The following is a 27089-nucleotide window of genomic DNA, read 5'->3' on the forward strand; positions in this document are numbered from 1 at the left end:
GTAGGCCTTTTAATGTATGCCTGGGGATAAAGCTACTTTTGTTGCCCACTGAAAGCATGGCAACCTCAGCTTAGACGGCTGAACCTGTGTCAGGTGCGCCATTATGGGGACTTTAATGGCTCAGGGGAGGAAGGCTTATATGGCAAAACCCCCTCCCCCCTGAAAATCCCCCTGATTTCAGGGGTTTCACCTGCCGCATACAGCAGTCTGGTTTTTAAGACTCAAAAATGCACTTGCGCATTATCTGCAGATATAATTGAATGTATATACAAATCCATAATAGGTACACCTGTGCTGCCTCCCCGGCATGCATAAGTATTCCCTGCATGTGTGTGTGTTCTCTGCAAGCTACACTACACATTAATAAGACAATTCATATATTGCATTAGGACATACTGTATGCAGACAATGCTCCAGGTACTGAATGCTTTTTTTTTTTCTTCTTTTTTTGTAAATCCTGAAATATGGCTGATATGGTCCACTGCAAAATGAACCTATATTGGAAATGGCAAAATTGTAATGTAAAATATACTGGGGTCAGTGGGGTGTGATGTTTTTTGCATATATTTTTTCTCCCTTGACCCATGCCATTCTCCCGCATATAAGGGGGGGAAAAAGCTTCATCTCACACAGAAATGTGATGTCCTTTACTGCCAGAGGCTGTTGCTGTTTTAAATGAGGAAAAAGCACAATGCATGAAGAAGGAAAATTAAAGCATATTCATTTTAGAAATTAGATACGGTGTCAGGAGGCTCTCTGGAAATAGCAGGGTTTGAATGGAACACCAGACTACAAGACAGTTCACTGAACTTTTGACCACTATTTATACTATGGGAGCTTTTGAAATGGGAAGACAGCAAAGTATTTTATAGCTGTTTAATAGTGGATTGTGGTTTTTACTAGACATTTATCTTCCCTCTGAGTGTATATAAGATAAGTAAACATTATGTAGTGTAATTGTGTTATGTTGGAAGCACTTTAATTTAAGGTTGGTTTATTTTCCCTGTTTGTGGTACATCTTCCCTCAAGCAGCAAAGCTGCCTGCCTCTGCAGGTGAGTGCAGTTGGCACCTGAATGCCTGACTCCACCTCAGCATCAAACATGTAACTGAGGTCACTCCTGGGATCTAAGGGACGCTTTTGCTCCTTGTTGTATTGGGTAAAAATTTAAGTCTAAAGCAGGGGTGGCTTTGTCCCTGGACCATTTGGGAATCTCAAGCAACGGCTAGCTCCAGACCTTACTTAATCTTTCTCTCATTTAAATCTCATATATAAGTTTAGACCCTCTTTAGCATTCCAGGTATACTGAGCAATATACCCTTCCAGAGTTGGCAGCTATCTCATTACAATTGTAATGATGCATCACCAGGCAGACATGCATGAATGAAACACTGTTTGCAGAACCAAAAATGTGTTTGGGGTATTTTCAAGCCCTGTTAACTTGGGCTGTTGTTCATGGAAATAACGTGGAAAGATCAGAATTTTGGCGTAATCTGAGAAAATGTGATCTTAGAGCAGTTTTAGCCCTTAGTCAAGACTCTTCTTTCCCTTCTCTCTTTTCTTTCTATCTACATAAATTTAGCTTGAGTTGGCCTGTGGAAAGTTGCACCATGGCTCTGGGTGTCAGAGGGGCCAGCCATCTGAGATGGAAGTGCTCTGGAGAAGGAGCTGCTACCATTAAATGAGCCACCTCCAGTAGCTGAAGGTTCAAATGGAGTTGTGCTGTACTGTGATAGCTGCTGTGCATGGTGCTATTTTTGTGGTGATTTTTTATTTTTTTTTCCCTCTTAGAGATGATTATAAAGTGGATCTGTTATTGCTTAAAACTGTGCAGCACTACAATAAAGCCTTTTCAAAAATTATTTTTATTTATGTGATATTAGGAAAAGTTTAAGCTGATGGACATCCGTTGTGCAGTCCCTTTGTCTTCTGTCGGTTAGCCTTCTCATATAGTATAGCCTATGTGGAAAGGAAAAAAAGATTCTCCTTCTGCCATGGAAGATGCTTTTCTTCCTTGGACCAGAAGCTCCTCTCCTATCACTAGCCAGTAACAACCCTTCTGTTCATCCTTATGTCAAAGCCACACTACTGAGCTAATAGAGATCGCTGACAATTAGAGATGAGCTGAAATGATTTGGCAAACTCCGGGTGCTTGTGAACCTGAGGGTGTTCTCGGATCCCTTTGAGCCTGTCGGGTGTATTACCAGCCACGCACTTCCCACGTCCCCCATCCTGATGGGGAGAGCAGTTGGGACTTTGAGTCCAGCTGGGCCTGGAGTTTGGAGAATGAGAGGGGGAGTCTGTCAAGATGCATCTCTTCACTGCTGAGAGATGCATCTCTTCTCTGCTTCCCTTCCTGACTGCTCTTTGTTGCTTCTTCTTGCCAAGCCATCCCAGGCACTGTCAGGTTTCTTCTCCTTGTGCAAGATGGATGTGACAAGATCCCAGGATGGCGCTCTGTCTTTTGCTTGTGAGTAGCTAGATGGGCATATCTGGAGAGACAATGTCACTGGAACAGACAAGACAGACAATGCATAAGATAATGTTTTAAAAAGAATACAAATTCCCTATCAGCAAACAACTAGTCAGGTTTTTTGGTTTGGTTTGGTTCCTCTTCTTTGTAATAGCTGTTTTATGGGTTTTGGGTCTATATATATTTAAGAAGTGTTTCTATCTTGTGCTTCCCAGTTATCCAAGACGATATCATGAAATATCTTGAGATCCTATTTATGCCAAAACTCTGTAGGGGAAGTGGTAATTTCAGATGTTTTCCTTACTTTTTAGTTACTCTAAGACTGCTTGAAGATAACCACTTGAAACAATATCCCAAGTAACTGTTGTTGAAAAGCAACCTACATTAGTGTACCCTAAACAAAGCCCTCAAATTTAAGAGTATGTAATGGAATAGTCTATTGCTGGAGAAGGTGGCTGGCTGATGGCTAAGCTATGGCCAGCAGCTCATCGTCAGTAGCATGATTTCAATCTGAAAGACTGAGTTTACCTTTTTTGCTTGTCGCAGACCTGTACCAGCCAAGAAAGGTTTTGTTCAGTCCCAACTAGTTATTTGTGGTAGTGTGGAGAGAAGCTGGTTCCCCAGCCTCATTAGGGAGCTGTGCTGCAGGAAAATTGCTTAGGGAATTTTTGTAAATCATTTGAATCCCGTGAAACTGAAATTAAGAGGTGTATTTCCATTATTTTCTTTTCTTTTTTCTTTAAGGCTCCAGGGGCTTTCTCCTTTTCATCATGGTTTGGAAATCTGTACTTCAGCATTCCCGTCTGCTAGTGTGTCTGATATTTGTGGAGGACTTTGGAAATGTCTTGGCCTTAAGTCCAGTAAAACTTTGAACCTGCACCATGTGTAAACTTACATGTATTAAATAGTAGTGATGAAGGGCAACAGGTGCCCAAAATCTAGAAATTAGAAAATTGCAATTTGCGTTTTGCAAGCATATGAAATGTATCTGTCTAGCTTCTAGAAGTGCAGAGAGGGACCATGCTGACAGTTAGATCTTTATCCTACATGACTGCACATGCTTTGCTGTAGAAAAACATACAAAACCGGACCAGAGCAAAGGCACAGAGGTAATCAAACAGAAAAACGAGTTACTTGGTCGCATTGTTTGCATCATAGACAATGTGAAAGTATTAGACACAAATTCTTTGTGTGTGTGAAGAGATAACAGATCCACATGAATTTTAGAGCTGATTGCCATTCTTTATTAATAGAAATGTAATGTAGTACCAATGCCAAGTCCTGCCAGCCTTTCCTTTTTATCTTCCCTTTCAAACACAGACAGCATCGAAAGTCTGATTGTAGTATCCCCCAATCCCTATTCATTTAAGAGATGCTTGTTAAGCCAGGGGACAGGAATGGCACCTTATCGTGGCTGAGATGATGATGTCTTGTCAGCAAACACTGTAAATATAATTCAGAAATTTTTCTGAAGTTAAAAATAATTTCTGTGGAATAATACTAATTTAATATAGTTTCATAAATGGAAAAGAATTGAATGAATGGCAGTAGATTTGTGAATAATTTGCATATGGAAGCAGTGATAGAATTTGTCAAATAATGTATTCACTATTAATAGTTTGCTCTGCTCTATGTAGCTGCTGAACAATCTTGGTTCTCCATTTGTTTTTTAAGGAAAAGCTGGATTCTCTTTATTGTTTTTGTTATTTTTTTAGTGCTATCCTTTTTTTCTATTCCAAGTGCCATTGTTTACTTTTGAAGTGGATGAAAGATGAATTCAGGTTACATTCTGACATTACAATGAAATTGTCAATAGAAATCAATGACTTGTCACATGATGAGTTAGGGTCTATAAGGCAGCCTAACAGTATCTTTATATCTTCAGCCTCCTTCATTGTGCTACCCTCCTCAGGAGCCAGGAAACTGTACTGTTATAGAAAGGTGTTGTCATCGTTAAGGGGATTGTAATGGAGTTTAATAAACCTGGAAGCTGAGGCATGGAACCCTAATATTGGTGCCAATGTTATAAAGCAGCATGTTGTCTGCAGAGCCTGGTATTTGTATCTGCATTTATTGACCCTGGAGAGGTAATATAAAGAGAAGAGATAGAGGTCAAAGTGCTCACCTTCAGCTGCTACAGACGGTCATTGCGCAGAGCAGGTTTGCACACTCTGCATTGAAATACCATGGTGTCAACTTTGTCCTCCCAAAGACCTCTGTTTGCTTGGCCACAGTTTGTTTTTAATGTTCGCATGGGAACAGCAACAGGATTATTTAGCCTTGGGTAATGCTAGTGTTTGGAAATGTGGTGTCACCACCCATGAAGGCATCGGTGCCACCCAGACACTTGCTGGTGGGATTTGTTTTGGGCATGTACCCTGCAGAGCAAGTGCTGATGGTCTGCTCAAGCGCTCCCAGGCCACTTGTTCCTCATGAAGTAAGGATGTAGCTGAAGCTGCCTCTTGGACCATACTTGCCACTTACAGGCCATTCGTTTTGGGCAGCTTGGAGCTGGTTGTCCTCTCTGGCTGCCTGGGCTCCAGCTATGCCGCTGCAACTGGGAGGATGTGGGTGCTTCCACCAAATGGCCTGGCCTGACCAGAAGAGTAGTTTCCCGCACCCAGAGAGATGGTGCAGCTGGCTTGCTCCCCCGTACCACCTTCAAATTTGGCCAGATTGTAAATTATACAATCTGGCTTCAGACCCTTTCCGGAACAGAAGTGCCTTCAGCTTAAACTTGTTCAGTCCCAGGAAGAGTTGGCCCTAAACAGAAATTATTATTATGTTTTTAAATAAAAAAAGAAAACCCCAAAGAACGTGATTTATAACAAGATACAGGAACAATTTATTCTCTCTCTCCATGGATTAGAGAGGTGGTACTTGGAGCAGCTTGTTAAACAGAAGTGCTTGGCCCCTGGCCTTGCACTGCTGTTTAATGATCCACTCTTCATGTGCCACCTCTCTAATCCATGGAGAGATAGGTACAAATTGTATCTATAATGTTATATTACTTAACAGTATAATGTATTATAAATCATAGAATTGCATCCCTGCCTTGTAATTGGTGAGATGTGTTGCATGAGAAATCCCCTAATTCAATATAAAGTGGTTGCTCTTATGCATAACTACCTCTCTGGATCAAACCAATTCAGCCCAGAAGTGGTGAGGGGAAAGTTAAATCTTTTTTAATTAAAAAAAAAAGCAAAAATATGACTTAGCATGGCTTTATGGGCCCCTCATTGACTTTATAGCCTCCTGCCCTCAAATGGCAGTTTAATAGTCTCCTGCTCACACAGAGCTTCTCCCTGCAGCAGGAACTGGTCTACAGCATGTCCTACCTCTTCCCAGAGGATGTCTCCCTGCACACCAGTCCATTTGCACCAGGGCTTATCCTCACATGTGGTGGTAGATCTTCCCCTCTGCCAGAGGGAAGGAAAAAATGTCTTCAGCGGGGACTTCAGCAGCCTGTCCTCTGCACCATTTATGGTGCTTGTCACAGTGATGTCGGAGCACTCTTGTGTGTAAGGTTCAAAGTAAGACCTGTGTTTTATTCCTCTCCCCCCACCTTAAACAAAGCCAATGTTTTGTCCTTGAATAGTGACCAGAAAGAGCCACAGCTTCAAGGGAGACTTGAAACTATCAAAAAATATCCTTATTATATAACAATTTATCAGTAAAAGAAAATTTTTTCCTGACCCCAGTAGTAATCCACTAATGTCCTAAAGCAGGTTGAGTGATGGGCCATGTGATTTATTCTGTGAAGTTGCAACTACCGATGTGTCTTCCCCCCCAATAAATAACTAACCTTTCTTTAATAAATAATAAATAAACCCTGGAGCTATTCTAGACAAACTATGCTTAATTACAGCCTGTGACACTAAAACAAGTTACCTCTCTTTTCAATTAGAAAATGTGCTTTTGGCAGAAAAAAGAAAATTTAGGAGTAAGAGTTTGTCTAAATGTGTGACAGGAACGGGCCTTAATGAAGGCAAAGAAAGCCTTGCTTGGGTTTTTATCAGAGTTTGGCTCTGGGGTTAAAGGATCTGTATAGGGGTGACGGGTCCCTGCACCCCAGCCGCAGGTACTAACAGGGCTGCTGGTATGGACCTCACTGGACAAGAAGACCCTGTTGATCTCTGATCGTTTCCATAAGTGCTAGAGATCAGCAGTCAGGTATCTGAACCCTTCACGCCTCTTAGAGGCAAGGAGGCTGAAAATATCATATGATTACTACACACACACACCCCCTCGCCCCACCGCTTAGTTTGGGCTAATCCATAAATATTTAGGAAACCTATTCTCTCATCACACTCCTCCGGCAGTAATTTGCCCACAAGAAGAAATACGATAAGTTTAAAATGAGGAAGAGAATGAAGTTAACTCTTTGGACCACACTAATGACTTAAGCTAGTAGAAATTTGCATTGGGTCAGGGGGGTGTGTGTGTGTTGGTGGTGGAGAAAGTCAGTCCTGTTTTAGGAGGAAGCATCGTGGGGTATGCTAATGAAGCGAAGCACCCATTTGGCCATCCCCACCTCCTCCTGCAGTCACAGGGCAGCCTGAATTACTGACTCAAAAATTACTTAATGTCTTGTGCTGCCTTATGTAAAATGGGAAGGTAGGAAATTCCCTTCGTCTGTGAAGTGAAGGTGGGGGTGCGGGGGATTGTTTCTGCCCAGTTTTGCACGTGGCAGCTCTGCTGCAAGTCGGTAACCTTCACTAGGTCTTCTGGAGATGGGAAAGAGCTGAACTGTTTGTTTTCAAAGTTTGTTTTGCTTGGCAAATAGGAAATAGCGAGAACCTGAGAGATGATACTCTTACTTGCAAACAAGGCATTAAAGTTTTCTTTTTAATTTGAAACTCCTGTAAAGGTTGGGAATGTAAAAAAATTATTCTTGTTCCTGCAAGAGGCCTAAACTCTTGATATGCTGATTCCTTGTGCTTTTGGTTTTTGCTTTTGAATTTATTTCTCTGAGGTGCAAAGATGCCACCAAAACACATAATGAAATTTCTCACTGTTTTTTTACCAGGTAAAGCCAGCAGAATGAGACAATACTTTTCAGGGCAATCAAACAAGACTGGTTTTCACCCAGATTTTTTGTTATATTTAGGTCTGTGGTACCCAAGTTTCCTTCCTGCTCAGGTTGTTTTGCTTTCACTGAGTGTGACTCATCCACAAAACGAATGTAGTGTTATATATTTCTTTCTCATCTCCTCTTTCTAGTTGGTTTTACCTGCTCTTACAAGTGAAAGCCTGGGGTGGCGGGAAAAAGAACAAAAAGATTCATTACTGCTTTCTCTCTGAAAGCCCCAAATAATTATGCTAAGCAGGGCAAAGTATTTTCCTCTCCTAGTGACCAGCTGCAGTCTTCCCCGTCCCCTCCTGAAACCCCCCAAGCCATCCCCCCACAAGCCTGGGGCACTGGATTTTCCTCCCTGGGGTGGGCAGGGGCTGGGTTCCTGTCCTCCCTGCCAGCAACCCCAAGCAGATGCGGGGGGTAGAGTAGGGTCATGCCATGGGGAGCAATGGGTGGGATGAACAAAAAACCAAAACAAACAAAAAACAAACAAACAACAACAACAAAAAAAAAAAAAAGGGGGAAAAAATGTTCTTTTCTCTGTAAGCTTTAATCAGTACTCACATTGCACATTTGTAAAAATGACTGCCTAACGGGTGAAAAAAATCTATTTCTCTGGCAGCATGCACTTACTCTTAAATCAATCCAACGCAGTAGGACTTTTTTTTTTTTTTTTTTTCCCCTTCTGACTTTTCTATTTATTTGCTTTATATGACAACAAACTTGCCTTTTCCTGGATTGAAGCAAGAAGCAGTGCTTCGCCTTCCTCCTTTCCCCACACTGTGGGATTATTGTGAGCAGGGTGTAAATGGAGATTCATTTTGTGGAGTGTTTTTATAGGCATGTCTGCATAAAAATAGGATGTAATGATATTGAGGATTAAAGGTATGGTCAGAAACTTTTTAATGTGGTATAAAATACTTGCACTGAACGCAGCCCTTTCTGACCCTCCAAGACCTCCATACTGAACATACAATAGCAATAAATCCTGGAGCAGATTAAGCAATTTCCCCATAGTAATGTGTCTGTTGGAGTTTCAAATAACCCAGAGTAGCTTGAAACGTTTGGATATTCCAGTCTGTATCCCTTCTGTATGTAGAAAGTTGATGGCAGGGCAGCATCCTGAACTTTGACTCCTTGTAAAAGTTTAAATTGCTGCCCTGCTGGGCTGAGTGAATGCTAATTACTTTGTCTCTTACAATACGTCCAGACTACTTATTTAAAAAAAAATCCCTGAAGACACAGCTTTTGCATGCCAAATATATTGCAGTCAACAAAACACACAAAATAGCAGGCCTGTTTGCATACAGCGAATGCAATTGCAAATTTGGTGTTTAGCAACCTGTAAGAAAAATTTCAGTTTTGCACTGCTCGTGTGAAAATTTGCCGTGACACCAAGCAGCCCTTGCTTGCGTATTGCCCGTAGTGGCACCTGCAATGCACAAAAGCCATGCATGTTTCTCCTAGGACAGCAGAGCATGTCCCCAAAACAAAGATTGTCTCAAGGCTGAATTTGTGTATGTCTGAAATTAGCAGAGTTTCTTGTGAGCAATTAGAAGGCTTTTCTGGGCTCATACCAGGGCTGGCATTAGTCAGAGGTACGTTCAAAGTAAGGACAAAGCTGTAAACCACGAAACAGAAGTTGAGCAGGCTGTGTGTCTTCCTGGAGATGCTTAAAATCTTTGATGCTTCCTAGATTGCCAGAGTCTAATAATTATTAACAATTCTGTAATAACAATATTAATTACCAGGGAAGCTGAAGTTCACTCGTGATTGTTTGGTTCCTTTCAGCAATCATTAAGCACAATTACAAGATCAGAACTGATGAGCTCTTGGCAGTGATGTTCTATATACAGGCCACTCATTGCACCACTGCTGCAGAGTAAGGAGCTGTGGGCAAGCATAGCTTTTCGTGGAGTTTGTGGTGCAGACGTGACATCAGTGTATCCTGAAGGAAAAGAAAAGAGGACAAAAAGAAAAGAAATCCCAAAAGATAACTTATAAGTAGGAATGGACAGATCACTGCGGGAAGCAAGAATCTAAACAAATGTTAGCCTCTGACCCCCCTGCTCTGCCCGTTTCTGAATTGTTAGTTTGCAAGCTCACTGGAGTGCAGATCTGAGAGCAAACCTAAAAGCTACTTGTTGCCTACTTGGACTTTGCACTGGACCAAAAAACAACCATCTAAAATTTTCCTGAGCTTTGGTGGAGAGCACAGGGGTTGTGGTCCCCCTTATTCTGTCATGGACCTTGAATCAACTAGAAAGTGGTGTTAGATTCCCCCCCACCCCACCCCCCAGATTCAAAGAGCAAACTTGTTTATTTTCAACCAGAATAAGCTTGTCCTGGACAGTGATGACAATTGGGATTTAGTTCTCATCCAGGAGTGCTCGGGATGCTAAGCTTTTGGGGTTTCAGCCCACGATAAACACCTTTGCTAGAAGATGGTTTCCCAGCCCAGTGTCTGGGGGACCTGCACAGTTCAGACTAATCTCGGATGTTTTGGTTGGGTCCTACTCCCTTGAGAAGACAGCCTCGGAAATATGTGCTGGTGTGTATCAACTGCAGGGAGTTAAGACGAGTGTTGGAAACTAGCGTTGGGATGTCCCAGGCTGGAGGGTGTTTGTACGCTGGGGTGATGCTGTGGTCCCCTCAAAGACCCTTGCAAACCCCCTTCCCCTGGTTTCAGAGCAGCCAAGGCTTTATGGTGCCCTGTGGCTCTTCCAGGAGCATGTGAGGGGATGAGCGAGTGCACTGCTGGCATTACACACAGGGCCAAGGGAATATTTTGGAAATAGGTTAAATGAAAGACATTCCAAACACGCTACCCACCAAATGTTTGTATAAAAGGAATGTCTTTTATGGGGGGAAACAGCCTGCAAATAATTAATTGGGGAAAGTGTGTGTGTGTGAAATTAAAGAATTCCATAATATTTCAGACTCAGAGAAAGTGTCACCAAATCAACAAACAGAGTATTCATTAGGAAAAATGTGCTTAATTTCAGACCAGGGATGTGGAAGCGCTGAGAGAGTTGTTCTCAGAGAATTTTTAGCCCAATCAGAAAGGAGAGAAGACCACAATTATTATGGGAGTCTGTTCTTCTGAGAACGCCAACCCAGTTTTGCAGACCCAAGAGGTCTGAACAATCTCAAATCAGGTCTGGCTGAACAACTATTCCTCTCATTGCTGTCTATGCCAAGTGAGACGTAAGGTTTCTTGTTACTGTTTTCAAAATCAGCATAATGTTTAACCTTTAAGACTCTTCTGAATAGAAAGACAAGGGAGAAATATGTTTATTAGGGTTATTTGTGTTCATGAAAGGTTCTAAAACCTTACCAGCAAGTAAAGCTTGACTCCAGAAAACTGACTGAATTTGCTGAACTGGGTTTCACGTGGGGTTTGGGGGTGTTATGCACCAAGAGGACTCGGTGATGCCTAGCCCACGATTTAGCTGATTACAGATGTGCAAAGCGCACATCTTCTGGGCATTACGTTAAGAGCCATAACGAAAATCATCAGACCATGGGCCCCAGCTCCTCCCTGGAGGAGCTTACGAAAGGTCACCCTGTAGCTTTTCCCTGCTCGTGCACCGTACCAAATACCAAGCTGGTGAAGTCTTTGTGGATGCCTTGTCCTCAACAAGCAAATGCATGAGGATGTGCTCGCATCCCGCTCTGCACAGATATCGTGCAGGTACTGATTGCTTGTCAACCAGGGCTGATTCAGTAACGTACCTGTATCTCAGGCAATGGTGTGGTGGTACTGGAATTAACAACTCGGGTTTTAGATTACTCCCTGGATTTATTACCTTCTGGGAAAAGAAGTTATTTCTAGACCCTCTGCCAACCCTCAATTTCTAGTAAATGAGAATATACTAGTTCTGGGACTTAGGATGCTTTATGAAAGGAGAAAAAAATTATGAAGGAAAAATTATTTTGATCTGAGACAGAAATTTAGACAAAGGATTACCCATGTTGTCTGAACAGACAGTGCATAAACATTACCTTATATTATAAGGAACAGAGACTTGCAACATCCAGGAAACTACTTTTTTCACAAAATAAAACTAGGCCCATTTCTGCTTATTCAAATACCACCCACAACTTTCTGGGGAAAGATCATATGCAGAGCATATTTGGAAGCATTATTAGGAATGCATAAAGTACAGTATTAGTCAATTTTATATGCTCAGTTGCATGAAATCTGTGTGTTTAAAAAATATAATAATTTGCATTTCATGGCTTTTGATAACCTCAGGAGTGCACTTGAAATTCAGCACATGCCCACAGCACCTCCCAGCTCACCCCATTTTTAACTGAAGACCAATGGTTTCTATTAAGGGATCAGGCAGGGACTCTGACAAGCCAGTCAATAACTATGTGAGGTTACTTCATTAATGCTATAATGGCTGATAGAGTGAGAGGCAAAAAACAGGTTCCTGACAGCAGCAAATGAAAATGATAGAGATTCCTGAAGCAACGCGCCTTTCCTTTGTCATTGTCTTTTGCTTGGCTTATTCAAAATGTGGCATTTATGTATTCAGCCTTGATGAATGTTGCAGGCTTTAAGTACTTTTTCCATCTCTAATGCAGTGCCGATTGCACATTGTTCTTTCTTTCTCTCCCCCCCCTCCTTCTCTCTCTCACTCTCTTTTTCCCCGCCTGCCCCCCCGCCCCCCCCATAACCTCTGCTGTCAAGGCATTGTGGGCTGAAGGGTTGCAGGCACCGGCTAAATAGCTTTTTTGCTGTAAACGGTGAAGGTGACGGGACGATGTATCATGAGCACTGGCGGGGTCACACAGCAAGTGGGTGGTGGAGGCTGGAGCCGCAGTGAGGTGGTGCAGGAGCCCCTGGCCCCACTGCCGGCCCGGGGAGCAGGTCTTTGGGCATGAAAAGGCAGCAGTGCGCCACCTCATGCATTACTGGGGTGGTTTATAGGACCCTGCTGGTGTTTTAGGAAACACATTGCAGAAGGGCTCCATAATATCCCATAATCTTGAGCAATTCTTCCCCTGGACAAGCAAAAGCTCCATCCCTTGTGTCTCAGAGCTGCTCCTGGTGCCGCCTGTCCCTCAGTGCCCGGCTGGGGTGTCTCCTCCAGTGGCTGTCCCAGGGTGGTCCCCAAAGGTGTGTCACGTTTCTGTTGTTCCTCCAGCACAGAGTCATGTGTGGAATTTGAACATCAGGATAGTTTAGCTTCTTTAAACATTTTTTAAGTATTGCATATAAATGTCCACATTACAGTTGGAAACACGATATTCTTGCAGTTTGCTTTCACTCTTGTTTCGTTTCAGTTAACTATTTACACTATTGCATGCCTCATGCTATTTTATTTTTGGTCGCAGGTTCTTTCTGCAAATCACTTTTCTTTAGGCCAGGCAAACTGCAGGGTCAAGGCAAGGATGGCCTAATGTCCACCCCTTGCAGAATCTGACCCCTTCATGTTTGTGCTATGGAAAAAACCTTCTGATTTATCATTGACCAGTCTTTTAAAAAGGATGCTAAAGGAGAAATACATCTCCTTCAAACTCGACAAAGTTGCCATATGATGAGTTACAAAAATATTTCTTTTTTATTGTTCCATTCTCATAATTATTCCAGATAATTCAGCCATATGTTGAGTATTTTTGTTAAAAATAATCTTTTCCTTTCATAGGGTGTTTGTCACACCTGGTAAATACCTTCCCATCCTCTGGTTTTCTATTCCAAGGCAATTCTTCACTTGCCTAAAACCAGTTTGTTTAAAGCCAGCTTCTGAAGATACTGTTACTGAGACTTAATTCAGCACAGTGTTTCGGCATGTGCTTATCTTTAAATAGTCCCCCAGCAGTCACATTGCAGAGGCAATATTAGACACATGCCTAAGTCTCTGCTGACTTGAGCCTAAGCAGCCTAAATATCCAAATAATTAGATTAATTTGAGGCTTGATAGTGGAAGACTTTTGGCCTAGGAAATGAAAATGCAAAAAGTATGCAAAGCAGTTGCAGATGTGTATTTCCCAGCTAACCTGGAAGAGACTGCGAGGCAAAATGTTGATACTGGGCGTGCGAGGTTGTCTGAACATTAAAGTGCTTTAAGCTTCATTAAGGAGTAGCTTGGGTATGAACCAAAGCTTGGTTTTAAATTGTTTCCGCAGCAAAAGCAGAGAGGCTCAGAGCTTGCATTATTTATTTCTTTTTAAGGCACTGGTAACTTCAGGGATTTTCCCATGTTTACGGTTTAACGAGAAGGGAGCCAAGTATGCTGTGGTTAATGACATAAGCATTAAAAAAAGAAGGATGCAGGCTGGACTCACAGATCTCTTTTGAGATTTTGGACCAGCCAAACTACCCTCTCAGCAAAGAGGGTGGCCACAGCTTTCTACTGCTTGTCCTTTGTATGTGCTCTCTGACAAGGACTGCTGCTCACTATGGGAAGGGTCTCCAGGAGAAGGTCCTTGGGCATTACGCAATCCCCATGATAACAACTCAAAATCACCCAGACACGGAGGAGGGGGGGCACAAGTTGCCCGCTTCCAATTACATAGGAAGACCTGCTGGAGACCTGGGGTGTGAAAAATGTAGCAGAGACGGAATTGTACAATAACGAAAATGTTACTGTGTTATTGTCAAGAAAAATATTATTACTAACATGAAGTCAAGCACACCTCTCAAGTTTAGCTATCTAAAAATTTAACGTCCAAGACAGCACCCAGAGTCTTCCAATTTGGGCTATACAGGGAGAGACATCTTCTGAAGAGTGATGGTGCTATTGAGCTAGTGTCCAGCACAGGTCATGCAAATTGTTTTGCAGGTGCCTGTCTCCCTCCATAGACTGCAAAGGAAAGCCTAGTTTGGAAACATGCCTTTTTTTTTTAAGATGCGTCATTTAAAATGTCGTGAAACCTCCTTTGAGTTGGAAGAGCCGGTGCTCATCCATGTATGGCAAAATGGTTTTCGATCTTGACTAGCCACTTGCTGAGTATTTTCTACTGATTTACTGAAACAAAGCTGTGTGGAAACCATCAACCTCTTCCAAGAAGGAGGAAATCTCACTTGGGACTGTTAGGTTTACCTGCCAAATATTTGAGGTGCCCCCAGTTTCCAGCCAAATACTCATCTATATGGTGTTTGCTAAATGCATTCTGTGTGCATATGTAAACTGATGTCGGTCTGTTGCTGCTGTGGGACATTAGACTTCCCAATAAGGTGATCTTGCACAGTGTCCATCATCTGACTTGCTCTGTGGTTGCATGTGTTGTTTTAGTATGTCCCTGTTGGCCTTCATACAACCTATTTCTCACGCAGCCATCAGTCTGTGTTCAGCCCTAAATTATTCCAGCTTCTTGCTCAGCACCTCTTTTCCCCACCCTGTTTCCTAGATGGGAAAGAAAGGCTGTGATCCCTCCTGGTGCAGCCACAGTGGGCCTGGCATGTCTCCATCACTGCAAATACCGGAGCAGTGACAATCTGTCCCGGAGCTGAGCAGTTCAGCACATCTGGCTGTGGAGCTGGGGCTGAGGACTGTCCCTGTGTGAAAGCTGCCTTCCAGGAGAGGCCTTTTTCAAAGAGCAGTTGTGCAAACAATGCTTGTCCTCCATTAAGATAACCACCCCCGAGGATGCAGCTCCAGGAGGTGCAATTTGCACCTCTTTGCACAGGCAGAGGTGTGAATTGAGTGAGGAAGCTGCCAGGCTTTGGTTCCCTGATGGAAACCACCGGCAGAGTTTGCCACTAGGCAATAAGGAGAAAGGGACAGTCATTTTGCAAACCCCAGTTTGCCATCTTTACCCAAATTGCATTTTTGGGTCATAACCTGGGCAGCAGTTTTACGGGTGATCCAGCACTCCTGCCCTTCTCCTGTAAAGTGGGACCATGCTGCTGGCCTGGGCTGCATGTGTAGGTGGAAGTGGTGGGCCTGGGTGACAAACCTCACTTCTGTGCCTTCGCTTGACTCTAAATTTACTAGAAGTTGTTTCTGTTGCACTTTTGGTTGGTATTTGGATGCAAAGTCATGCTATTTTGAAAGGTAGCAAAGATTCAAAACTATTAATATAGTGTGGTTTTAAGTGCAGAGCTGGGGGTTGGCAGAATTGGATTTTCTTCATTTTTTGAAGTTGCAAAATTGCTCAGAATAACTGGAAAACACTTTTCTGCAAATTTGATGGGGAAACATTGCACCTGTTTTACCTGTGCATATTTATAGAATACTTTGAGCATAAAGGAGGGCATTCCATGAACTTAATGAATCCGTCAATTACAGAATATTTCATATGCTTCCCATGAACTCCTTGTTATTTCAAGGCCAAATTCTATGCAACCCAGCCCAGCAGTCCCTAGCAGATATAATACTAAAATATATCAATTGTTGTGTGTGGTATATTTTTAAAAAGAGATATTAAGTCAAAGGCATTAATTCATGTATTATGCAAAGATAGAGACGTGTTAAATGCTTTTACAGAAGCGATATAATACAAGTGTTTTAAGAACCTTCTGCAAATTAGTCTGCGTTTAGTCATTTTCTCCTTTAAACAAAAGTTAGAGAAATTATTGCTAGCAAACAAAAATCTATTTTAGACAAACACAATATGTCCTCTAAGATCCAGTTTGTCATGCCAATAGTCTCATTGGCTGTGATTTGTTTATTAAAAAGATTTTAATTGCCCAGGTAAGTGCCTGCACCTGCTAAGACATTGAATATTAGAGCACTTCATTCTAATCTCTTATAATATAGGGCACACTTCACCCATAAAATTATTCTCTACACAATTATAGCTCAGTTTTGCTGAGGTAGAAAGTGCAACTTAACAGTTTGGTTTTACTCATTATTATTAAAGTCATGCAAATTAGGATCATTAGGTAACAGTTGTGGAGTTAACTACTCGGTAGCCTGGTCACTTGGTGGGGAGCAGGGTCTGGAAGTGTGAGGGGCAGCCCAGAGACCCCTGGGATAACTCACCTGCACTGGAGCCGCCATGTGTTTGAAGGGCAAGAGTTTTTCCTTCACATCTCCAGCACATGCTTCCTTGGGGCATCTCTGACCCGCTTTCCAAAACAGGTAGGAGGACACTGCGCAGCCATATGGGGCATCCACGAGCAATGGCAGAGGAAGGAAATGTTTATGGAGGCACCATCCTGTCCCTGCAGCTCCAGGGCATAGCACAGCTCTCCTTTGCATAGAGCCAAAAGCTACAGTCAAGATCTTGCAGCCTCTTATGATCCTTGAGCTGTGATTAAGAGTGGGTGACATAAAAACCATAAGCTCATAACGCACATAATGCAGGAAACAAAGTCAGTACATTGTAAACTAATCTTATAGCAGAGCCATGCATAAATCTAACAATGGGGTCATTTAGGGATGCCCAGGGTTTGTCTTGACCACTGAATTTTATGAGCTTTGAAGCCCACCCAGTTTCCCTGGGTGTTACTCATCCTTACTCACACACATCTGAGCTCTCTCTTGAAGAACAGCACTGTATTTCCTATCTGACTTCCGCATCTCTAGTGTTACCCTGTTTCTTCCCGTGTGGCTCAGCACGCTGTTTTGTCTGTTCAGATGTCTCTGAAGCTGCTCAAAAGTTGCTGGGAAAGGGAGTTACATGTAGTATTGCCATCCGTTTTGTGTAAGCTGCTTGGTTTTCTCATGCATCTTTTTTTCAGTTTAACTGGGAAATTTGTGATTTGAAAACGTAGAGATTTGTTCTGAATTGGAACAAAAGCACAAAGTTGAAATTGCCTGTGAAAAACACATTTCTAGGACATGCTATTTTGAATTAGTCAAAATGTTCTAGTTCAATAAATCAAAAGGTTTCATTCCAATTATGTATTTCTTTTTTATATATAATTAGGGATATAATGTAAAGTAACAGTTCAGAACAACTTTTTCTTTTGCAATGAATAATTGACTCGCTCTGTTCCGATGAAATTTAATTTTAGAATTTATTCTCACCAAAACACTCTGGTTCAATTTTGTTCTAAATGAAATTCTATCAAAACATGCTAGCTCCTGCACCAAGTTCCTCTCTGACAAAATGGCATTTCCTGATGGGGAATGTTTTACCCTAGCTGCTTTGAGCATCTCTTGCCCAAGTCCTCAAATAGCGAAAGAAAACAATAGTGTTCATTACTGTCCCCTGTTAAACCTTTATTGAAAGAACCCCATGCAACTGAAGAGGAAAAATTCTGTGCTCTAGAGCCCAGGGATACTTCATGCAGTTCTTAACTGCAGCTAGGAAATACAATGCAACTGGTCTGGGCTACGGATCTGGTTCAAATGACTCTCTGGAGCAACTCCAGTGCCTTTAGTGGAGTTGCCCCAGGAATAAATTTGACGCCCCTGTTTTCATCCAGGTGGGTTTCTTTTGATATCACAAAGTAATTGTATGGCCAAAGGGTTTATCATTCTTGCAGACAGCTCCTGCAAGTCCCAAAGCATGTTGCTGTAATTATCAGGGTGGTTTATCTTATTATTATTTTGTCGTATGTGAAAGGGATAATAATCATTGTCTTTAGGTATGTAACCCAGAAGTGCTGGTGCTGGATGCACGCATATAGCTGTTGGGGGGAGGAACCAGAATACTTTAGGTTCAGGGCAAGCTCCCACCCCAAGCTGGGCTTACACTAAGGCTTTTTGGCAATGCAAGGGGGTCTTACAGCAGCCGTAAGTGTAAAGGACCTGAAACTAGGAGTAAATGCAGCTATTCGGACAGCTACTCACCAAAGTGGTGAAATCCATCCTTAGCAGATATGGCTTGTTAACTTCTTTAGGAGCAAAAGAATTCAAGATGTGTCCAGTGAGGAGTTTGGATAGACAAGCAAGCTACTAGTGTATGCATAAGAGGAATTTTTTGGGATATTTTAGGTGGAAAGAGGTAATGGGATAAAACTGAGCTAAGGAAAACCTAAAGTGATGCTGTGGAAAAAAAAAATACGGTCTAGTGATCTGTGGACTGGTCTCTCAAGAGATCTAGGAAAGCCATGCCACGCTAGCCAGTGAAAACTGCAGTGGGAATAGACTGAAAGGAAAATACTTTAGTTGTCAGCAGGATGGACAAGGTGCCCTATGGGATTTTTAGAGTGATTCAAGGAGTATTTGTTTTTGTGTTTTGTTTTCTAATTGACCAAAACATACAGCAGAGTCTCACAGGACTGTGCTGAGCCAAAACTCTTGAAGTCAGATGAAGTACTTCTGAGCCTGGCCTGCTGGAAAATGTCCACGGGTGAAATTGTAGGAGGTACGAAACACAAGAAATCCCCTCCAAAATACCCATTTCACTTTACGTCCTCCCTACAGGGGACATGTGTGTAATTAACGATTGCTTCCAGTAAATGGCTCTCTGATCATGAGGACAATCCAATTTGAAGGAAATTATTGTAAAAACCCCCCAATTTATGGATGGGCCTTTACACTAACAAGTGCCTTGCTAGTGGAATGCCTCTGTTTGCAACCAAGCATTTGCCAGCCCTCATACAAAGTGTTAGGTTTATGGCTTGTCTGCCACAGGCATCCTATGGCATGGTAGGGAAAGAAGTGCCCTTTTGGAGACAGCTGATCTTCCACACCATGGTATTTCATGATTAATGTACACCACAGTTATGTGCACGGTCTTAGTATATATATTGGCTTTGAAGGATACAACCCATAAAGAAACCTCGTTAAAAGAACTCTCATTATTTGTTTTTAATGCTTAGGGTAATATTGTCTCTTGATGTCCTGCTGATGTAAAGTCCTTATCATTAGATGTCCCTCCCATGGGGGAAATCCCTTTTCCTTCTCACCAGTTGGAACGTCTGGGCTTGACATAGCTGAGGAATGAAATCTTTCTCCCATTTAACACATTCTTTGTGAGACTTTATGTCTTCAGGCCAACACAGTACCTCCAGTATCCATGTGCTACAGAGGATGATCCTTGACTACTGTGGTGATGATCAACCTTTCCTGATTGCCTCTTGGCCCATATGTCACCAAGGGTACCTATCCTTCTCTTGCTGTTTCCAGGGCCTTTGGCATTTCCGCACACACAGGCAGCTTAACGCTCTTGCAATGCTGGCAAAGAGGGATTTTGACTACCTTAGCATTGAATTTTAGCCCCCTCTAGTCTTAAACTGCCCTGTCACTGAGAACCCCGAAGGGAGGAGAATACACTGAAAGTTTATGCTTTTTTTACTACTATTATTATTCTTTTTCTCAACAAAATCATTATTCTGCATCAGTACCTTGTGAACCAAATCAGCAGGCACAACAGTTCCTTGCTATACAGGATGCTTCCCTCTTGGTTCGTTTTTGAAATCATAAATATTACAAATTCTGGAGAAATTCTATAAACAAACAGGTTCATATCTGAACTCATCAGGGCAATGCTATGTTTATATAAACTGCTACTTGTGATGATGGGTTATATGGTATTTTTTATTGCAAGCAAAGGACATATTATTCAAATGTAGGGAAAAATAAAATGAGCTCGATAAAATTGGGATGCCCCTAGCAATCAGAGTTTCACTTTAAAATAACAATAATAATTGAAGCGCCATTCTGCTCACCTGAACCTCAATCAGTGGTGCCGTACTCCATTTGCTTCCATGGGCCCCCTCGTGCTTTGCGGTACTTTCCAGCCCAAGCAGGAGAAGAGGAGTCTGACCCTGGAGCAATCATCTTTCGCTTTGGAATCAGCAAGTCCTGTTTGCAAATGAGCACAGAAACTCTGGTGGCTTTGCTTCGCCTGTCAGGACAGAGTACCCGAGAGATGCATCAACAAACCCAGCAAGTGTGGGTGTAAGGCAGCAGCCAGGCGATTTGGGTTGGAAGTCACAAACAAGTCACAAACAAATCACAAATGTCAGCAGTTTCTGATTTTGTGCAAGCAATGTGTCTGTGGTGGGTGAGTGGTTGTCTTGGCCAGAGATGAGCATCTTGGTAGTGGGCTAGAGGCAGGCTGGAGCATCTCACCCCCCTGATGTCCACTGAGGGACAGGCTGCCCTATGCTAGGATCTGGCTCTGTGGGGCTGTTGCCTCCCAGCTTCGCCTGCTGACCTCAGTGCTTTATCCGGAGTAACCACATGTGCATTTATCACACAATTTTATGAACAGTGAAGGTTTATTACATTGTACTTAAACCTCATTTAACCTTTTCTCAAGAAGCAATGCTTTAAAGTGGGATTGCCGGAGTTTGCAAAATCCTGGCAAGCTGCCTCCCAAGCAGGGTGTATACAAGCTTCCCCCAAGACAAAATGCAGGTGTAAACCCCACATCTGCTGCCTTCATTTTTCTGCCATGAGGCAAAATACTGAAGCTTGGTAAGAATTTATCAGAAGATATAAATAGATGGTTTTGGGGGTTACTTTTTACTTTTAAATTAATCTCTGGCTCAAAAATGCATGTATCTCCCTCTTCCATGGTGGCACCTGCAGCCCCAAAACACCTCTGTGCAGGTGGACTTGGGGTAGTCCTCAGGCCCGAAGACCTTCTGCGTGCTGTCACACTGCTCAAAAAGCTCTTCTCCTGGAGGGAAAAGTGAGAAACAGAAAACTAGAGCTGAATAGTACAGAGAGCTTCCTAGCAGGAGCAGTCTCCCAGGGGAGCTAATGCAAATCCCATCACTTGGGATGGTAAAAACTTGAGTGAATTAAGTCACAACCTAAATATAGGGGAGGGAGCGTCCTTTACAGGCAAGGAAGGGACTTGGGAGACTCCAAAATTGGGTAGGCTTTTTCCCATGTATTGTTCCAGGGATTTCCATTCATGCCCTGGATCAGCCCTTAGCGTGTAAAATGTTTGCATCCCTTGGGAATGGAAAAACATGAAGGAAAAAAAATGTGAGATATGATTATGAGTGTTTAGTGAAATGAAGGAAATCTTAATTCTGGCAGAGAGTAAACTTCACCTTTGGTTTCCTTAGAGCCAAAAACAATTTAATAAAAATAGCTATGTCCGTAAATTCCCACCACACCAATGTTGGGTTGCAAAATAAGAATCCCCTTGCGTGTGCTCTCGTTGCTCCCTTATACTGCTGAGTTAGACTGTTGTAAATACGGGATTGGTGCTGCTGCAGTGCTAAGTAAGCCAGGTGAAAAAAAATAGGTATTTGTTTAGATTCTGTTTTGATTTACTTGATTGATTTCCCCCCCGCCCCCTATTTTGTAGTTATGTTTTGCTGGAGTTAAAGCGTCAGTTCACTGACATACCTTAAGCCAATACATTTGTCTTTGTTTCAAAGCACCCCAAGTGCTTTGCAGTAAATAGTGCAATTAGTAGAGGCCACACAAATGAGAAAGAAAAATTAGGTCCGTTTGTTGGGTCTGGCAGTCCAGTTTCCCATGAGCTTGGGGGTTTCCCTGGCAGGGAATATCCTAGTATTCAAGCTTTATCTGAGCTTTGAGCATCTGGCACCGGATGTCCCCTCCACTTCCTTGAAAATCCTCTCACACAGAAGATCATAAACACAAAGGGTCCTCAACATCATCGATGAAGACATTTCTTCTTGCAAAGTCTAAGCCTCTGCTAGATGCAGCCAAGAATAAATACTTGTAAATAGGTCTTCCAAGTTGGTGGCAAATGTTAGCAGAGGTTGATATCACTGTTTTTCTGGAGCTCAGGGAATGAGCGGAGGAATTTTAGAAATGACTGTGCTTAAGGTGGTTGGGCCAGAGAGTGCTGCTTGCAAGGCAACCTGACGATTAAATCAATAATTTACCTAGTGGTATGACTGTAATGGGTTGAGTCTTCCCAAGTCAGCTTAGAGGTAAGCAAGAATGTGCCATAACAGTGTATTTTTGAACCACAGCATAGAGACTTAATTGATTTACTCTTTATTCTTTTCAAAAGACAGCTCAATGTCAAAGGTCATTCTTTTGTGAAGTACTGGAAAACCCGTTGTCAAACAACCTCTACTCATTTAATAATTTATCCCATTTTGTAAAAGAAAGGCAGCTGACACACAGTAAATCTAGTCCATGTTTAAATTACTGCATTGAACAATAATAAGAGGAATGAATAATCTAGTACATCTATTTAAAATTAAACATATATGAAACTGTTTTTCCAAATGATCACCAAGGGCTATAGTTTAAAGGCAGGACAGAAAACCACGAACAGAATGAAAATGCTGAACAGTAGTTTGCAAGTGGCAGCAGAATTATTTATTCTATTTTTTCTATACATAAGGAATAGAGCTAAATGAACAATGTTTAAGCATGTCAGAATTTCATCAATTTTGCATGAGCATTCACAAATATCCTGGTGGGGGTAATTGCTTGCAAATACATTTAAACTAATGATATGTTATATCCTTACTTGATATAAAACTATTAAAAGATACGTTATTGCATTTGACAATGCCATGAAGCTGGGTCAAAGCTTAATGACAGATTTCTGCATTCAGAAATTAAGATACACTCTGCTGGAAGCAAATATTTTGTAAAAATAAAAGCCATCTACTATGAAAGTTTGATCATTGATCTAAGGTTACTTTTTGGTTTCTGCAGGCACTGGGCTTGCAAAACTACAGGACAGGGAGATTCCTTTGCAAAGGCAACTGAAAATCCAGTGTGGCTGTTCCCCATGCAGCAGGACTAACGAGACTTGTCAGAGATGTTGTGTGGTTTTAACAGTCCGATTCGTGACTTGAGGAATGAAACTTATGCATCAGCTGGTGAGATTGCTTGGGTTTCCTGAAGGAAGAGCTAGATGGTTTATTTTTTCTAAAACTGAGGGTGCTTGGGAGGCTTTTTAGCCTGCAGAGAAATTCAGAAGCCAGTACTGATAGCATCAAAAGACTGAAGAAGCCAGTTAAATTGAGGTAGTGTGATGAGTTCGTTAAGGTCCTCCCTTAAGGTCCATGTCCTCCCTTGCTCAGATGCCCAGCTGAGCCATCCCTGGTTGGTTTGGCATGGCAGGAGTGTGTCACGGAGCAGCTCCGTGCACATCAGCTGTTATTTTGGTTTTTTCTTACTCAAATTTGCAATCAATGTGGCAGCATGCTGGTGAACAATTTCAGTTATTTACTGGAGATTATAATAAATATGAAATATCTAGAAAATAAAATGTCCACAGGATGCAGCTACGCAGCCTTCAACAGGTGATGGAAGGGTCTTGGAGCTGTGCAGGCATCTGGGAAATACCATGTTGTCCCAGGAGGAGCTTTAGGCTGCTGCTATCATAAGAAAGATACTCATAAACTTTTACTAATGGTTTCTGGGTGGCTTGAATTCTGTGATGATGTGATTACACTGTTATGCGTTATATCCATAATGGCAAAGAAAACTTGTCTCTTGTGAAAGACAATGCGTCCTGCAGATGCTGCTGCTCTATGCCCAGCAGCACACGTACAGCAGCCAGTAGGACGGCAGCAGGAGGAATGATAGATTCTCACTTTACCCCATTGAGAAAGCTGCCCCAAACTGCTGCAACAGCAATGCCAGTGAGCCGGGATGGGTGGGTCCTGGCCCATGCTCAGGAGTGGTCCCCAACGCTGGCATTGCAGTGGTGGTTTGAGCATCTGCTCTGGGATGGTTTATGTTCCTGCTCGCAGCGTCTTTGCTGCAGCCTGAGGTCCTCCGCTGCATGGCAACACTGAAATATCCTTTCCCATCACCTCTTGTGCTCCCTTTCACTCTTTGAATTGCTCCAATTCCTAACATCATTGAGGATTATTATAACCTCCCTTCATAATGTACTATAAATTTTATTATAAAGCACAAATTCTTTGGCTCCCAAGCCCCATCTTACAGGGAGGCTGTGCACTGTAGTTCTTCCAGTCGCAGTAATGTGAGCAGAGAGCTAATGAAGGTCTTTATGTAAATTTTCCAGTTATCAGGTAAAATCTTCACATCGAAATCTGTCACATGTTATAAAAATTCTTTATGTTATCAAATGCTAATGATAACTCAGAACACAGAGCCCATGGAGGAGCTTTGAAATCCTTCATAAAAACTGCATTCGGCCCCAGCAACCAGAGCCTTGAATTTCTACTCCAACTACTCCAGTTTGTAATTAGCATAGTGCAGGCTTCTCTGCCCTCTGAAACCATAATGTTAATTACAAAAATTACACTGTGTTTAAAAGTGCAATTAAGAGACTGTGCTGCACAAAGGGAGCTGTGGAACCTCTTTGCACACTTTGAAGCCAGGTCACAATGCAGCCCATGAAAGAGAGTCCAAGGCTTGCTCCCCACTAAAGGCTTGGGAAGATCATAGGGAGATCTCAGCTAAAAAGAGCTCTGGTGGGCTCTGCTGAGCCCTTCATGAATAATACTCTTCCTTGAGACAGAAAGTGGTAAAAGGGGGGGGGGGGATATTGAACTAATTAGGGACACAGTCCTACAGTGGTTAGTGCATATGGTTGGGATGGCTGTTGGAGCGATGAATAAGTGCAGGATCAGGCCCTTGGAGGTCATGGTACAATCACAGCTGCAACCAGCCTATGATTGCTAAGGTATTGGCACAGCATCTGAAAGCAAAAAAAGTGTTCCTTTGTGTCTTTGCCGTAGGGAGTACTTTGTAAAAAAATTAAATTCTTCTGCCCCAGTCCTTGGCTGAGGGTTTGTTCTGTCCTGGGGAGCTGGGGTGTCCCCTGCATGAGTGTGGCGGTTGCCAGTCAAGGGAGCCTTGGTCCTGCCCAGAGATCTTCCCCGCTTCCGCTCACAAAGGGAGGAAAAGGCAACTCCTAAGTATTTGTGGAGAGGCAAGGAAAAGGTGGAAAGCTGAACTGCATGGTTCCAAGTGTTGTATAAAAGACTTGGAAAAGCAATCACAAAAGGAAAACAGATATAAATAGATATTATTTTTTTTCCTTAAAACCATTTAATAATATGAACTTTGGTAGTCCCTCCACCAAAGGCCTTTCAAGTGCCTTGCATAGGCGTTAATTAATTAATTAAGACCCAGAGCACCCCTCTGTGGTCGCTATCTGCACACCAGCTTATAGAGAAACCGAGGCACGGCTGGCAGTAGGAGGTGGTGCGGGCAGCTGCGCCCAGGGCAGGAAAGCTCATGGCGCACCAACCCTTCTCTCCACACCCCCAAAATACTGTACTTGTGCATGTTCCTGGCTGAAAAAAATCAGGCAGCTCTGTACTATCTGCTGCCAGTGGGTGTTTTGAAGGAGTGTGATGCGGGTAGCAAACACACAGATCCCACAGGTCTCAGCACCAGTTGAGGTCTGCAGCCACCCACCACCCTCTATTGGCACAAACTGAGTGCTGTTCAGGGACGCATGTGGGGCAGGATTAGGCCATGCCGGTGTCTGAAAGGCTATCGGCCCAGGTCTAATATGAACCGTGAGCCATTACCTTTGTATAGTCTTTCCTTGAATTTTCCAGTAACTTTTCCACATAGCTTCATGTAAAAAAATTTCAATAACTGTTCAATAAATCATCAACCTGACCTTTTCCAGTAAAAACGAGCACTGCCGTGGGTGACGCCAAGTGCGGGGGGGGGGGGGGGGGGGGGGCGGGGAAGGCAAGGGGGAGCCCAGCTTCACCGAGAAACTTCAGTGCAGCCAGCAGCCTCGGGTTTATTTTGCTTTGGTGCCTGAAAAAAAAAAAAAACCAACCCAAAACCACAACAACCCACTTTCCTTCTCTTTGCCTTCTACCTGCCCAACTGGTTATAGACCCAGACAGTTTACATATGTGATCCTTCCTATTTAGAAAATTAATGGTGTTTTCTGGCTCCAAATCACAGCTTGTGGTGCTCTGCAGGCGATGAAAAACTTGGCCAGCTTCAGCAGCAAAGCAGCCATTAGAAAATTAACCCTTGGTGGCAAAAGAGCAAAGGTACCCCAGCGAGGTCCACAAGAAGTGGCAGGCTGTAGCTTTCAGGTGTACCTACATATGTTAGCAATGTAAAACCAGCGCAGGCAGTCCCCCCGGAGAGTGCCCATCAAGCGTGTTTGTAGCTGGATACTGTGGAGAGGGCATGGCCATATCACTTGGCAGCGAGAGCGACCAATATGCTGCGATTTTCATTAGAGCACAAGAGAAGTGCTGAGCGGAGATTATGAATCAGAGACGCCTTTCTTGGCTCTACCTGACTGCAAAGCATTTGGGCACTTGCTCTTCAGTGCTGCCCCGGTTCCCCCACTGGTCCAGTATTAGCTATTCACATATTTCTGTCATTTATTGAAGGCAGCCGTGCACGGGAACAGAAGTGAATATTGCAGAAAACTTAAAATAAATACATAAAAAAAGGGCTTGTGCATCGCTGTAGGCTCCTTTTTGGCTTTGAGGCGTGAACTTCTGAGTTGCCAAGGGCTGCGCCCAAAAGCCATGGGGTTAAGTGAGTGCCGTGCATCACCCCTGCGGTGGGGGCAGGGAGTGGTCTGAGGATGCATGATCTGCTTGTGGGTTTTGCAAAGATCTTGAATTTCTGCAATATGAAATTTGTCACTTTGTGCAGGGGGTTCAGTGGGGCTTCCTAACTGTTCTGAAGAAGAGAAAAATCAAATAAAATGGAGCAAACAGAAAAGGAATAGTGCTGTGGGTCTGAGTGCCCTAACTGTGCACATCTCGCACAGTGCATCTCCCAGGCAAGTGGAGCCGGGGATAAGTCTGCACCCAACACCC

The 27089-nt window shown here is 42.9% G+C and overlaps 2 long non-coding RNA genes across 16 annotated transcripts in view; one reads left to right on the forward strand and one right to left on the reverse strand.

Annotated features, from left to right (window-relative positions):
- Positions 1-27089, forward strand: part of LOC130157477 (uncharacterized) — a 224892-nt gene that overhangs the window by 85826 nt on the left and 111977 nt on the right. The window lies entirely within an intron of this gene.
- Positions 1846-20277, reverse strand: LOC130157479 (uncharacterized). 3 transcript variants are annotated; one of them, XR_008824908.1, is made up of 3 exons: positions 20070-20277; positions 9298-9497; positions 1846-2508 (listed from the first exon to the last, which is right to left on the reverse strand). It is a non-coding gene; the product is annotated as an uncharacterized LOC130157479 (long non-coding RNA). The 3 variants fall into 3 exon arrangements; XR_008824907.1 differs by having other exon boundaries at positions 5811-9497; XR_008824909.1 differs by lacking the exon at positions 20070-20277 and adding an exon at positions 16489-16636 and having other exon boundaries at positions 5811-9497.

Source organism: Falco biarmicus, chromosome 12 (genome assembly GCF_023638135.1).
Source record: "Falco biarmicus isolate bFalBia1 chromosome 12, bFalBia1.pri, whole genome shotgun sequence".
Lineage (NCBI taxonomy): Eukaryota > Metazoa > Chordata > Aves > Falconiformes > Falconidae > Falco > Falco biarmicus.